Source organism: Monodon monoceros, unplaced genomic scaffold, assembly GCF_005190385.1.
Source record: "Monodon monoceros isolate NGI ecotype Baffin Bay Population unplaced genomic scaffold, NGI_Narwhal_1 Super_Scaffold_3, whole genome shotgun sequence".
Classification (NCBI taxonomy): Eukaryota; Metazoa; Chordata; class Mammalia; order Artiodactyla; family Monodontidae; genus Monodon; species Monodon monoceros.
In genome coordinates, this window is record NW_021703780.1 from 38,489,301 (window position 1) to 38,504,177 (window position 14,877).

A 14,877-nucleotide genomic window follows, 5' to 3' on the forward strand; every position below is an offset into this window, starting at 1 on the left:
GCTAAGCCTGTGCGCCACAACTAATGAGCCTGCGCTCTAGAGCTGTGAGCCACAATTACTGAAGCCTGTGCACCTACAGCCCGTGTTCTGCAACAAGAGAAGCCACCGCAATGAGAAGCCTGCGCACTGCAAGGAAGAGTAGCCCCTGCTCACTGCAACTAAAGGAAACCCGCACGCAGCAACGAAGACCCAAGGCAGCCAAAAATAAATAAAATAAATTTATTAAAAAAAATAAAATTAAAAAATAAAACCAAGGCTCCAAAATCTTCTTTAGGAACAAAAGGGTTCCTTTCTTTTATTTTTAGAGTTGGAAATTATAAATATAATAGTGTTGTAAACATAAATATCATTCTCAAAAAAAAGTGGACTTCTGTTTCTGTCATGGTGGAACACAGATTCTTTTACAGAGTGATTGATAGTCCAGTAAGATTAGCATGAAAAGTTGGGAACTATTGTACTTTCACCTCACAGCCCCCAGCTGTGTACTTCTACTAGTACAGTAGTCTCTAAGTTTACATCTTCTTTCGTCTCTTACATTTTACCATATGCCACACATAATGGTGAGAAACTTATTTAAGCATTGTTTTCTTCTATATTGTTTTCCTACCTAAATGCAATGTGATAGAATGTCTTTTATAAAGCCCTAAGCTTAGTGTTTGGATACTCTAGTTGCTCAATAAATACTCCCTTCCCTTTTTACAGAGCACGTAATTTTTTCTCATTAATGTCAGTTCCTCATCTCCAAATCACTGTCACACTACTTCTCTTCCCTTGAAATGTCTTGTTTTAAATTTGACAAGATGCTGTCCTTGCATTTTGAAAATTTGTGTGACGTACAAATACGTTTTAGTCACTTTAAGCATAATTTTGTCATAAAATTATTTCACAGCTAGTAATCTTTTCAGGTTCTATATTCTTTCCCATGATTAAAGAAAGAAAAAATGGCATGGGTTACATAAAAATACCCTAGACCTCTCTGCTCATCCTGCCATATTCCTTAAAAAAAAAAAAAAAAAAAAGACTTGTAACTGGATTCATTTTTACTGAAATACTAATTTTTCTTTATCATTTTCAAACACTGTGAAGTTGAATTGTATAATACACAAATATATATACAAAAGAATTTTTTCCATGTCCTCAGTGCTTTGTATCAGATCACTTAGTTGTATTTCCCATGGTTTGGTTTCTTTTTCCTGTCTTCATTTTTCTGAAGGGAGAAGGGATTTTTTTTTTCTCTTATGATCTGTGACTTGTTTTGTATTTACATGATTACTCTTTATAACAAATTTTAACTTCTATTTGTGCTATTAGGGGGGAAGAGAAATGCTTCAAAATTAAATTTTAGATTTCTTTTTTGAGGGCTGTGTGTGTGTGTGTGTGTGTGTGTGTGTGTGTGTGTGTTTCTCTCAGCCCCTTCAGATAATATATAGGAATTTGTTTCTGTTTTTAAATCTTTTTTATGTTGAACTGTTTTATTGTTGTTTGAAAGAAGTCTGTTAAGCTATATTTTATGAGTGGTTACTATAGCCTTTCCTTGTAAATTTATATAGTAATAGTACTATAAATTCTACTCTATATAACTATATGTTATATATACTATATATAATACTGTATTATATATGTTATATATATAGCATAAATATAGTATATATTAATACTATGCTGTATATAGTATATAATAATACTATATAAGTTATATAGTAATTTATATAGTAATACATTTTGCTGTTAACTTCATCCTTAGAATATTAAGTTTTTTGTAATTTAACTTATTTGGGTATGTCTTGCAATTCTCATATGTTGAGAGAGAAAGGAACAATTGGTTTTTGTAACTCTTATATAAATTATTTGGCTGTCTTCTTCCATTTATTATCATTTTCTTTTTTTAAATTTATGGCTTCTAAAAGTGAAGAGCTTTAATATTATGCATTCTTGTAGACCGTAGTCTTTGTTACAAAATGTGCTCATTTCTCTTTTCCATGTTTAATATGACTATGCTTAGGTTTTCTGTTTAATTCATGGTATATTTTTGTTTAGTTTTCGGCTGGATTTGTCAGTTTGGGTTGTAGTTTCTTTTCATCTTCGTGTTGTTTTTGTTCATTTTCTTAATATCTCATTTTATCTCCACTTAACAAACTTTTTGGTATTACCATATACTGAATATTTTAATATGTGTGTGTGTCTGTAGTTTCTAAACAAGTGTGACCGAGTTTCCCTCTTTTCTTAAGATTCCTAGGCTATTTAAATATTTTTATACCTGTTGTCTATTTTGCATCTAAAATGCTGATAACAGTAAATAAGATTTCAGTACACTTTATGTGAGTTAATTTTTTATGACAATCTAGCTTTGCCAGACCAATTTTGTTAGTAAATTAAAAACATTTAAAAATTACTAATCCTCCTAATCTAGTGTCCCTCATTTAGTAATTTGTTTTGATCCTTGTGTCATTTTATGAGTCTTTTATTTGGAAGACTTGCCAGTGACTTCTAAAAGTGAATCATGAATTATGTGAAACAATTAACTTTGAAAGGGGAAAATAACTATACATTTTAGGACCTACATTTTATATAAATTGGTTTTTTTTTTTTTTTTTTTTTCCTGCGGTACGCGGGCCTCTCACTGTTGCGGCCTCTCCCGTTGCGGAGCACAGGCTCCGGACGCGCAGGCTCAGCGGCCATGGCTCACGGGCCCAGCCGCTTCACGGCATGTGGGATCCTCGCGGACCGGGGCACGAACCCATGTCCCCTGCATTGGTAGGTGGACTCTCAACCACTGCGCCACCAGGGAAGCCCCATTTTATATAAATTGGATTAACAGATTATTCAGTGATGTAAAGATATCTTTTATATTGTTTCTGTATACTCTCTATTCATTGAAAAGATTTGATAGCTTGTAATTAAAACGAAAAAGGCAAGAAACATTAAAAACAAAGTCAGAAATTAAGCATAAATCACTTGAGAAATAATGAGCAGGATGAGGGAGTGGAAAGAAATCTTTACAGCAATAATCTGAGGCAAAATATTTTCTGTATTTGAACATTAAATTTAGCTCTGAGCTTCCTGGCAAGCAGGAGAAAAAAGGAAACAGGATGGGTTTCACAGTTATTGTCTGATAAAGAAAGCTTATCAGTTTTTCATGGGAGAGAAACTTTTTCTGAGTTCTAAGTTATAAAAGGAGGTTATGTGAATTCTTAATAAGGAATATAATTTATATTTCCATTTTATAGCTTAATTCCTGCTATTGCTGTGTTAGCTGTGATATACCATTTATATGCACTGTAGTTGTATTTGGTCATATTAAGTTCACATCCACTGTTGTCAGGAGTGGAAATACCATGGCTAGGGTGTGTTTATGTATTGCCTCTAGAATTGTAACCATTGACGAACAGGAAACTGAAAGCTAAAAGTTCAGGAAATGTATTGTATTTAGACTTTGTGGAAAAAATATATATGATACTTAACTACTGAAATCCATGGCTGTTTGAAGACTGAAAAATTTATGTGTGCATTTAGTTAGAGAATAATATGGATTCTTATAACAATGCTGTCAGATGCTTAAATATGATAATAAATACAGTATGCACATTGTGTGCCAGGAAAATTGTGCAATGCTAGAAAAAATGCAATGGATTATAATATGTGTTCAGCTATACTCTCAAGAAATAAAACAGCTGGCACAGCAGTTGAATTCTTCAAGGATATCTTATTTTCAGAGAATTACAGAGCTTTGGTTTTAGTTTTAGTTCCAGGGAAGGAGAGGTCCCTGTTTTACAAGACAGTCCATTTCACTCTTAGGAAATTCTAATGGTTAAGTTTTATTTTCTCATATTGCATTGAAGTTTGTTCCCCTGTAATTTATTAATATACTCTATAGTTTTCTTAGTGTTGAAAGGAAAATGGTTAACTGATAAAAATTATTATTTTTTTTAATAAAGGTGATTTTTAAAATTTATTTATTTATATTTATTTTGGCTGCTCCGGGTCTTAGTCGTGGCACGTGGGATCTAGTTCTCCGACCAGGGATCGAACCTGGGCCCCCCTGCATTGCGAGCGTGGAGTCCTACCCACTGGACCACCAGGGAAGTCCCGATAAAAATTATTTTAAAAATTAAATATATTTCAAATGCTTGGGTTTGGGGTTTTGCTTGTTTGTTTTAGGATTGTGGCATTTTAGGTGCCTCATGAAATACTACCTGTAGGAGCTTTATTTTTGAAGTTGTTTAAAAGATTTCTGTCAGAGGATAAGTGATTAACATACATGCTGCGTAACCTGTATTTTCTTACTGTTTCTGTACTTAACTATTTTAACAGGATGTGATTTATATGGTTTCAACATTCTTTGAGACAGCATCAAGTTTTAATAGCTTTTTAGAAATGGGAATTTTCTAATATTGTATTTTTGTTGCTGTTCTGTTTCAGCAAAAGCGATCAGTTATGACTGTTTTCACTGCCAGTTTTGTGATTTGAAGTTATAGTCACACAGAATACTCAGGGACCACATTAAATGAGAATTCTATTTATTACAAAGTTCTTTTAGGAAACTTAGCTGTATTATATGTCAGCACTTATAATCATTTGAATAGCCTCATTAAAATTAGCCCCTTTTCAGGATTGATTTGGATTTGGATCTGTTAGGGTCATGTGTTCACCTCTGAACTGTTGGGGTGGCCAAGGGGATAAAAAGCTCTGACTGGCAAAGACTGGGGATTGGGCCCACCCCAGGAGGTGAGGAGCAGTGATTCCCCAGTGGAAAGTCCCAGAATGCTGTTTGCAGCAGAGGGTGGAATGGGCTCTGGGCTGACAAAACAAGGGGTCTCGACAAGGCCAGACCATAAACGGCCTGGTATAATGGGTTAGGGGCTTGGACTTTAGGCAGTAGCTGATCTGTTGTTGCAACAGAGGGTTCTTTTCAAGAACAACTTTTACTTCCTTCTTATTGTATAGTACATGGTTATTGTAGAAGAATTTAGTAAGTAAATATAAATCAATGAAGAAAATAAAAATTTCCTATAATGTTTTTTCTTTTGAATTTTCTTAGCTAATTTCCCTTAAATTTTATTTAACATCTAAATTACTTTCTAAATTTTGTTTATTTGAAATGGTGCTTGTTCGATTGTTCTTTCACAAATTGTGTTTCTGTTAACTTTTTAAATTAATTATGAAGGAAATAGGAGTTAATAATATTTAAAGCCTTTGTTTTTGTTTGATATAATTATTCTATTAATTGTTTCTATTTTATGGGAAACCGTAGGCATAATAGGCATAATGAGAACACAGACCTGGAAATCAGAGTGGTTCTTACAGGAGAAACAGGAAAAATGGAGCAAAGACTAGGTCTGTCTTGTTCACGGTTATGGCAGTATCATCAGGCACAATGCCTGGCATATAGTAAGTGTTCCATAAATAGTTGCTGAATGAATGGATGAGTTTCTCATTAAGCACTTTGAGTAGCTCATATTTCCTGCACTATGGATAATCAAGATCAATTATATTCATCCAAAGTTAAGAGTCTTTGCTGTGCTCTGCCCTTTTTTAAAAATGAAAATTGAATAAATCGATTGTTTTAAAAGATACATATGTGTGTATGTACATGCACACACACACAGTACAAAAAGTAAAAATCCCTTGTTTCTTCCCCTGAATCCCATTCGCCAGAATTTGCTACTATTAATGGTTGGTATATTTTTTCTAGATATTTTCTTCCATTTACAAATGTGTATGCATTTTTTCATACAAATAGAATAGTAATTTACACTGTTGTATAACCTGCTTTTTCCCCTCTTCATGCCATTCTTAAACATCTTTCCCTATCAATTCATATATAACTGCTTCTTTATTTTTTTATTTTTAAAATTTTTATTTATTTATTTTTGGCTGCATTGGGTCTTTGTTGCTGCGTGCATGCTTTCTCTAGTTGCGGTGAGTGGGGGTTACTCTTTGTTGCGGTGCGTGGGCTTCTCGTTGCAGTGGCTTCTCTTGTTACGGAGCATGAGCTCTAGGTGCGCAGGCTTCAGTAGTTGTGGCTCGCAGGCTCCGGAGCGCAGGCTCAGTAGTTGTGGCACATGGGCTTAGTTGCTCCGCAGCATGTGGGATCTTCCCGGACCAGGGCTGAAACCCGTGTCCCCTGCATTGGTAGGTGTATTCTTAACCACTGTGCCACCAGGGAAGTCCTGCTTCTTTATTTTTAATTGCTGCATAATATTCCATTGTGGAGATATATAATAATAGTCAATTAAGGAAATTTCAGTTGTTCCCTCCCTTTTTTTTTAACCATTACAACAGTGTTTAATATTCCTTCCACATATAATTTGTTTTCTTCTGTGAGAATATCTATAGGTAATTTCCCGGAAGTGCTATTGCTGGGCTAAAGGATATTTGCACTTACACTTTTTATAGATGTTGGAAAATTCACCTTTAAAGATAGTATACTACTTTGCACTCTCATTTAAGGATATGAGGTGTTATTTTTTGATAACTACATACTTCCATTTTGTGGATTAGAAGCGTTCAGCTTTTGAAGATGAATCCTCATGGTAATTTGAGTTGTCAGAAGATGATGGATTAAGTCATATATTCCCACTGCCTGACATAAGTAGTTGAAGTCAAGTGAAAGATGGTGGACTGTACTCTACAGACCTGTAGTGTGCATTGCACTGATCCAGATGTGGAAGATCAAGTTGTTGGTTTTCTAGGGTTTTGTCTCCTTAGTATGTTTAAGCTAAACGTTCATGAGTGACAGTCTGGAGGGGTGGAAGGACCTGAGTGCTGATTTCAGAAGTTTAGTTTTATTATGCTGGGGAACTCTTTTAAGTCCTTGAACTGGGGTGTGTACCGTGTGAGAGAGGTTTACTGGCAGTATGTACAGAATGAATAGAAGGGAGTAGGCTGGAGGTAGGCAGGTCAGCTGGAGGGCTGTGGTGACTCAGGAAGGAAAGGAAGAAAACCCAGAATGTGGTGATAGCTATGGAATTGGAAAGTAAGATAGTAGGAAACACAATGAACAGTTGGCAGGTCCTGTTGATTAAATGGAGAAAAATTAAAGTTATAGGAGAATAGCCAGACAATACAGATGATAAAGTAAATGGAGAAGGAGCCAACTTTGAAAAAGTGGATTTTCTTTAAAAAATAGGGATATAAAAGGGTCCTGAAGTATTGAGTATCTATAGCCAGGCAATTTGGGAGAGATTAAAAACAGGAGAAGGGAAGAGGGAGAAATTATAACTAGATCTGGAGGTTATCTTAATAGAGGCCATATTTGAAATTAAGAGTGGATGAGTTCTGGTATGAAGTGGTTGACAGGGGAAAAGCTGTTGACTGAAAACTGCATTTTGAAAAGAGATACTTGCAATAATAGGAGATGGGATGAAAGAATAATCAAGGAAGGAAGAAGTAGGTAATCTGAGGAGTAGGAAAAGAATCAGGAGCAATGTTACTGGGATCTCACCTTCATTCTTTTTCTCTACATATGATACTGTGTTTACTGGATGTTTTCGAGGTAGCCACCATGTCCTTTCTTTTGTGTAATACCTCAGAAAATTTTGGTGTGAATATTTTAAAGATGGAGTTAGTTTTATTCCTGAAGTTGACTATTATACTTGAAAAAAGCTCTTGGAAAAGTAGTTTTGGTGTCATGTGCTATGTTCCTTCTGGTTTCATAAAATCTTTTCATCTTGTTTTAATATCTGTGGACCTAAAGCAAGAAAAAGTACAGCTTATAGTTGAATAGATAAAAGTCCAGATACCTCGTGCATTTTAACTGCTCATTTTAAAAATGTTTCCTGGTGGGCTTCCCTGGTGACGCAGTGGTTGAGAGTCCGCCTGCCTATGTAGGGGACACGGGTTCGTGCCCTGGTCCGGGAAGGTCCCACATGCTCTGGAGTGGCTGGGCCCGTGAGCCATGGCCGCTGAGCCTGCACGTCCGGAGCCTGTGCTCCGCAGCGGGAGAGGCCACAACAGTGAGAGGCCCGCGTATCACAAAAAAAAAAAAAAAAAAAAAAATGTTTCCTGGCGATTGAAACTTGGCTTAATAACAAATGATAAGAATGCATACCTTTTTAGAAGAACATAGCGTGAATTTAGAGTACACTCTCTTGGTGCTTGTCTGGATGGAGCCTAGTCACTGGAAATAATCTAGAATCAAAGCCAGGAACCTGCAACTTCACTTGAGTCAGTGTGTGAAATGGTTCGAGTGCAGGCTCAGGAGTCATTCTGCCTTGTTCCACTGTGCAGTAGCAATATTATGCACCTGAATTTCACCATCTGGAAATGCTAATAACAGTTCCTATATCAGGGTAATTGAGAGGATCCATCCTGGAACTTATATTCTAGTAAAGAGAGATGGGAAACTTACAGATAAATACATGTGCCAGGTGGTAAGTGGAGGGAAAAGAATGGTAGGATTGATTGCCATTGTTTCTTGCTCTTTTATATTGGGTAATAGGGAGGGCCTTTCTGATAAGAAAGTGTTTGAACGGAGACCTGACGGAAGTGAGGGAGCAAACTGTGCAGCTGTTTGGGGCAAGAGTTCCAGGCAGAGGGGACAGCAAGTGCAGAAGCCCTGAGTAGGGGTATATTGAAGGGTACAGCAAGAAGGCCAGTGTCACAAAAGCAGAGTGAGTGAGAGGAGTAGCAATAGGAAATAATTTCAGAGATAGCCACTGACCGGCATGTAGGGTTTTAAGCATAAGAAGGACTGGATTTTATTCTGTGTGAGATGGGAAGCTCTTGGAGGATTGCCAGAGAAAAATTTTTTTGAAGTCAGTTTGATTGTCACTTCTTTTCTTTAAAATGCTTCAGTTCTCTATTTCCTTTGGAATAAAGTTCAAATGCCTTATTCTGGCACACAGGGTCCTTCACAGTCAGGCCTCTGCCTATTTATTTAGCATCATCGGCCTCCTTCCCACATGTACACTTCACTTCAGCTAAATTGGATTACGTGCAGTTCCCTGCATGGGTCACGATGATTTGTGTCTTTGTGTTTTTCTGCATGCTGTTTGCCCTGGGAGAAACTGTCCTCCTCAGCTCCCATGGTCATTGGCTCTGTTTTAGAGGGTCCTCTTTGTGTTCCCAGAGCACCCTGTACCTTGTTCTGTCACCATTCCCTCCCCTAGCCACTTTGTACTCAAGCTGCGTAGTCTTGGAATGTGCTGTGTTCTTTTACCAGCCTTGATTTTACTCTTGCCACACCCTTGCCGGTTGAAATTATGCCCACCCTTCAAGAACGAGCTCAAACACTGCCGTCTTTTCTCTACTTTATAAACCTTTATAAACTGCTATCTTTTCCCTACCCTCGTAAATACTTCATAGCTCGGTTATACTTAATCATAGTTACTTTGAATAAAAATGTTTCTTTCCCTTACCTCACACAAAATCCTTGGCCTTACTCATTTTCAGTTTCCATTGTAGCCCCCAGTATAGGGTCTTGTACAGATTTCACATTCAGTAGATGCTCCAGGTATGCAGGATTCATATGATAATTAGAAAACTTGGGTTTCAAGCTGCTAAGGACCAAAAGCAGCAAAAATGAACAGTTAAAGTGAGATGCCTATTAAATTAACAAAACAAATTTATTATAACATAATGTTGATGATGGCATGATTACTCTGGTTCTCTCATATATTTACTACTAGTGCCAAAAACTAGTGCACCCCTTTTGAAATGTAGTTTGGCAGAATGTATTCAGGCATATAAATGTCCATGTTTTTTGAGGTGGTGATATCACTTCTGGAAGTCATCTTCAGAAAATAGCACAAACTAGAATAACAATTATTAGCTACCTCTACCACTAATGTTGATAGTTTACTATGTGGCAGGCACCACGCAGAGCCCTTTACATGCGTTACTTAATTTAATTCTCAGAATTCCAAGAGGTGTGAATACTGTTAACCTCATGTCATATATGGGGAAATTGAGGCACAAAGAAATTAACTGACTTGCCCGAGATCATACAGCTGCTATGTTGTAAGTCACGATTCCTACTAACAGAATTCATACCCTTAATTATATGATATGGTAAAAGCCTAGGCACAAAACTGTTCACAGCAGTGTTATGTAGAATAGATAAGTTGGAAGCAATGTATATCATTAATTATGGTCCATCCATTTAATAGAATAATAGAAAGCTGGATAATAGAATAGATTTATTGAAATAAAATTCACATAGCATAATATTCACCCCTTTTAAAGTGTACAAGTCAGTGGTTTCCAGTATATTCACAGAGTTATACAACTATTACCATTATTCTACTTCAGAACACTTTATCACCCCCAAAGAAATCTCATACCCATTATCAGTCACTCCCTATTTCCCCCTTACCCTAGAATATCACCAGTCTATTTTCTGTCACTATAGATTTGCCTATTCTGGACATTTCATATAAATGGAATTGTACAAAATATGGCATTTTGTGTCTGGCTTTCATTTAGCATAATATTTCTTGGTTCATCCATGTTGTAGCATGTTATCAGTACTTCATTGCTTTTCATTGCTAAATAATATTCCACTGTATGGATATACCACATTTTGTTTATCCGTCATTAACTAATGAACATTTGGGTTGTTTCTACTCCTTAGCTATTATGAATAATGCTGTTACAAATATTCATGTACAAGTTTTTGTGTGGACATGTTTTCATTTTTCTTGGAATTGTTGATCAAATGATAACTTTAACTTTTAGAGGAACTGCCAGACTGTTTTCCAAAGCAGCGGCATCATTTTACCTTTCCACTAGCAATGCATGAGGGTTTCACCTTCTCCACGTCTTTGTCAATACTTGTTATTATCTCTTTGCTAATAGCCATCCTAGTGGATATGGAGTAGTACTGCATTGTGGTTTTGATTTGTATTTCCCTGATGACTAATGATGTTGAGCATCTTTTCATGTGCTTATTGGCCATTTGTAAATCTTATTTGGAGAAATGTCTGTTTGAATCCTTTGCCCCTTTTTTAACTGAGTTATTTTCTGTTATTGAGTTAAAAGAGTTCTTAGTATATTCTAGATACAGTCTCATTATCAGATACATGATTTGCAAAATTTTTCTCCCATCCTATTGTGTTGTGTTTTCACTTTCTTGATGGTGTCCTTTGTAGCACAAAAGTTTTTAATTTTCTTGAAGTCTAATTTATCAAATTTTTTTTTATTGCTTTCAGTTTCACGTAAGAAGACATTGCCTAATCCAAGGTCAGTGAAGATTTACCCCTGTGTCTTCTTCTAAGAGTTTGATAGTTTTCGCTCTTACTCTGAGGTCTTTGGTCCATTTTGAGTTCCTTTTTGTATATTGTGTGAGGTAGGGTGTCCAACTTTGTAATCCTTTGCATATGGAGATCCAGCACCATTTGTTGAAAAGTCTGTTCTTTCTCCCATTGAATTGTCTTGGCACCTTTTTCAAATATCAATTGTCCATAAGTGTAAGAGTTTATTTATCAGCTCTCAATTCTATTCCATTGATCTATGTGTCTGTCCTCATCCTAGTACCACACTGTCTTGATTACTGTCACTTTGTAGTAAGTTTTAGAACCATGACGTGAGTCCTCCCAACTTTGTTCTTTTCAGGGTTGTTTTGGCTATTTTATTCTGTTTGCTGTGAACCTATAACTGCTCTTAAAAATAAAGTCTGTTTTTTAAAAAAGGCCTCCTGAATTGTAATGTTGGGATTATGGTGAATTCTTTTCTCCTTTCTTTATTTCTCAAACTTTCTGTAATATATAACTATATAATATTTATAATTTTAAAAGTTTAAGTTTTGGCCAATAGAATACTTTTTTTTTTTAACTCAAGAGACAACTCTTAGCTCTGTAGCTACAAACCAGAGTTACCTAACTTTCCAGGAAGAATGTATGAAAGTGAAGAGCTGGGGCATAACGTTATGGTTAGAATGAGCCAGTCTCAGATTTAACACTCAGCTCCATGAATGCTCCTTTCTGTCGCCGGTTTCCTTCAGTTTCTTTTTTGCCTTCTCACTCTCCATTAAAAGCCCTGCCTCACACGCTAACTAAGACTTTCCTCAGAACACTTAGGTGAAATTTTTGGAATCTGGCTAGTCTGTATAATTGCCATTGAGAAATGGAAAGAATTGTGATTGAGTAGCATAGGGGCAAGGAGCCAGATAATGCAGTCTGAGCCACAGAAGTCACTTTGATGGAAGGTGATTTGGGGCGGGGGGAGTCATCCAAGTAGAGCTCTTTATGGCCTTCTCTTCCCTTGTTGTGTTCTGTCAATTTCTTTGCATCTGTATATGTTGTTTTCTTATGAAATCATATGCTGAGGGCAGAGATCTGCAGGTGGTGCTAGGCTAGTTAAAAGTTTAAATAGACACACAGAGAAACAAGCCCTGTAACTTGGTGACAGCCTGCTCTTCCTATGTTGTTTGTAAGTACCGCTACAGAGTTTGCATGTTCTAAAGTTTGGGGGCTTTCTTTCCAGTTGAAGCAGTATTAAAATCTCAGTTTATTATTATTTTTTTCCATATAATAGGTGTCCATTTGAGGTTTGTTCCAAAACAAAAGCAAGTTTTATAGACCTGCTAAAGACTAATACCAGTGTCAACCACAAGCCAACTTTTTTGTAGCATTGTGACTTTGAAGTATTAAGATGATTAACAATGTATTTTTTTAGTTGAATTAATCAAAGGAAGGGGAAAACAGTTTTTAACTCAGATTTTTAAAAATTGTGGTATATTTATTAATGGCATTTAGAAATGTAAAATCATAATGTTTTTATTCTTATAAGGCTTAAACTTATCATTTTCTTACATAGATTAAAGAAAAAATGAGATACCACAATTATCCAAATTTCCAGAAATATGCACAAAATCATAGTTTTGATTGCCGTCTTAAGATCAAGTACCTGCCATTTTAGGAGAGAGATATTTACTGTCAGTTACAGGCTTTGACTTTTGTATTGTCGTGGAAAAACTATATCCTTCAAATTTCAGACTGTCAAAATTAGTTCTAGATAATGTTTATTTTCTAAGATATTTTCTTGCCACTTGAAATTCCATTCATAGTACTTGTGTCTTTTTACTGTGTCTCCCTTTTTCTGGCTTAAAAATATACTTGTGGGCTTGTGCTTCTGGCCAAGTTGGAATAACAGAGATTGGATTTACTCTCTTGGCTGTAATCACATAACTAACAAACAAACAAACAAAAACCCCAGAAATACTATATAAAGTTTCAAATACTGACCAACTGGCAGCACAGGACAATGATTCCCAAGAAAGCAGAAACAAACAATGAACCCTACAATTATCCTAGCTTACTGCCTGGAGAGAGTTTCTAGGCTGCAGCATAAGGAGGGGAATCCCAGACGGAGCCCATCAGTCTCCCTAGTTGAGGAGACAGAGCTGGAGGCCAAGGAGACTGTAGTTTGGAGAAGAGAGAGCTGCACAAGGAGGAAACTCCAAAGGTCTGCAGAGAGTCTCCCTTAAGTCTTCATATGAGTAACAATTAGTACTTATGTTGTATGGAAGCTACCTGAAGCCAGGAACCACCCAAAAGGAGTAGAGGGGATAATCCCTGATTCTTTTTCAGGGTTAAAAATAGTTTGTGTTCCCACCAGCCATAGGAAAAAACCTCATAAGTCACAGAACATTGGATAGAGTACTCAGAGGGTATTGCCCCAGCAGTGGTGCAAATGTAGACCTAAACTATAGACTGCTGTGATCCTTTCTAACAAAGCTTAAAAATAGGTCTCAAAAGGATCAAACTGTTTCCAAGTAATTTAACTGCATCCCAGAACAAAGCTCAATGTGTATAGTTATGCAAAAATATCTAGCACTGTATTATCAAATAACAAGTGTTGGTGAGGATGTGGAGAAAAGGGAACCCTTGTGCACTGTTGGTGGGAATATAGATTGGTACAGCCACTATGGAAAACTGTATGGAGATTCTTCAGAAAATTAAAAATAGAACTACTATATGATCCAGCAATTCCACTCCTGTGTATTTTTCCAAAGAAAAGAAAATACTAATTAGAAAAGTTACGTGTACCCATATGTTCATTGCAGCATTATTTACAATAGCCAAGATATGGAAGCAACCTAGTTACCCATCAGTAGATGAAAGGTTAAAGAAGATGTGATCTTTATACCATTTGGACAACATGGATGTAGAGGGTATATTTTCTGTGGGAAATAAATCAGAGAGAGATAAATACTACATGATTTCACTTACATGTGGAATCTGAAAACAAAACAAATGAACAAACATAACAAAACAGAGACAGTGTTATAGATACGGAGAACAAATGGGGAGTTGCCAGAGAGGAGGGGAATAGGGGGAAGAAAGAAATAGGTGAGAGAAATTAAGAGGTACAGACTTCTGGTTGCAGAAAAAAATGAGTCAAGAGTATGAAATGTACAGTGTGGGGAACATAGTCAATAACTGTAATATCTTTGTATGGTGACCTATTGTAACTAGACTTATTGTGGTGATCATTAGACTTATTGTGATGATCATTTTGAAACATATAGAAATACCGAATCACTGTGTTGTGTAACAGGAACTAACATAGTGTTTTAGGTCAATTGTACTTCAAAAACAAACTCATAGAAAAAGAGACCAGCTTTGTGGTTACCAGAGGCAGGGGCAGGAGGAGGGGAATTGGATGCAGGCAGTCAAAAGGTATAAACTCCCAGTTATAGGATAAATGAGTACTAGGGATGTAATGTACAACATGATGAATATAATTAACACTACTGTATTTTATATAGGAAACTTGTTAAGAGAGTAAATCCTGAGAGTTCTCATCACAAGGAATTTTCTATTTCTTTAATTTTGTATCTATATGAGATGATGGGTGTTCACTAAACCTATTGTGATAAATTATTTCATGATATATGTAAGTCAAACCATTATGCTGTATACCTTCAACTTATAC

General features: G+C 36.2%; 1 protein-coding gene across 10 annotated transcripts in view; it reads left to right on the top strand.

Moving 5' to 3' along the window:
• FKBP5 (FKBP prolyl isomerase 5) overlaps window positions 1-14,877 on the top strand; it is a 93,913-nt gene that overhangs the window by 11,285 nt on the left and 67,751 nt on the right. For 2 of the 10 annotated variants that reach the window (XM_029242708.1, XM_029242709.1), the window contains exon 3: window positions 11,151-11,181. The exons of 6 other annotated variants lie outside the window; for them this stretch is intronic. The gene's annotated coding sequence lies outside the window, so the exon portion shown is untranslated. Of the gene's footprint in view, window positions 1-5,172; window positions 5,389-11,150; window positions 11,182-14,877 lie in introns of those variants that run through there. 2 more of the 10 variants (XM_029242712.1, XM_029242713.1) reach the window with 2 other exon arrangements.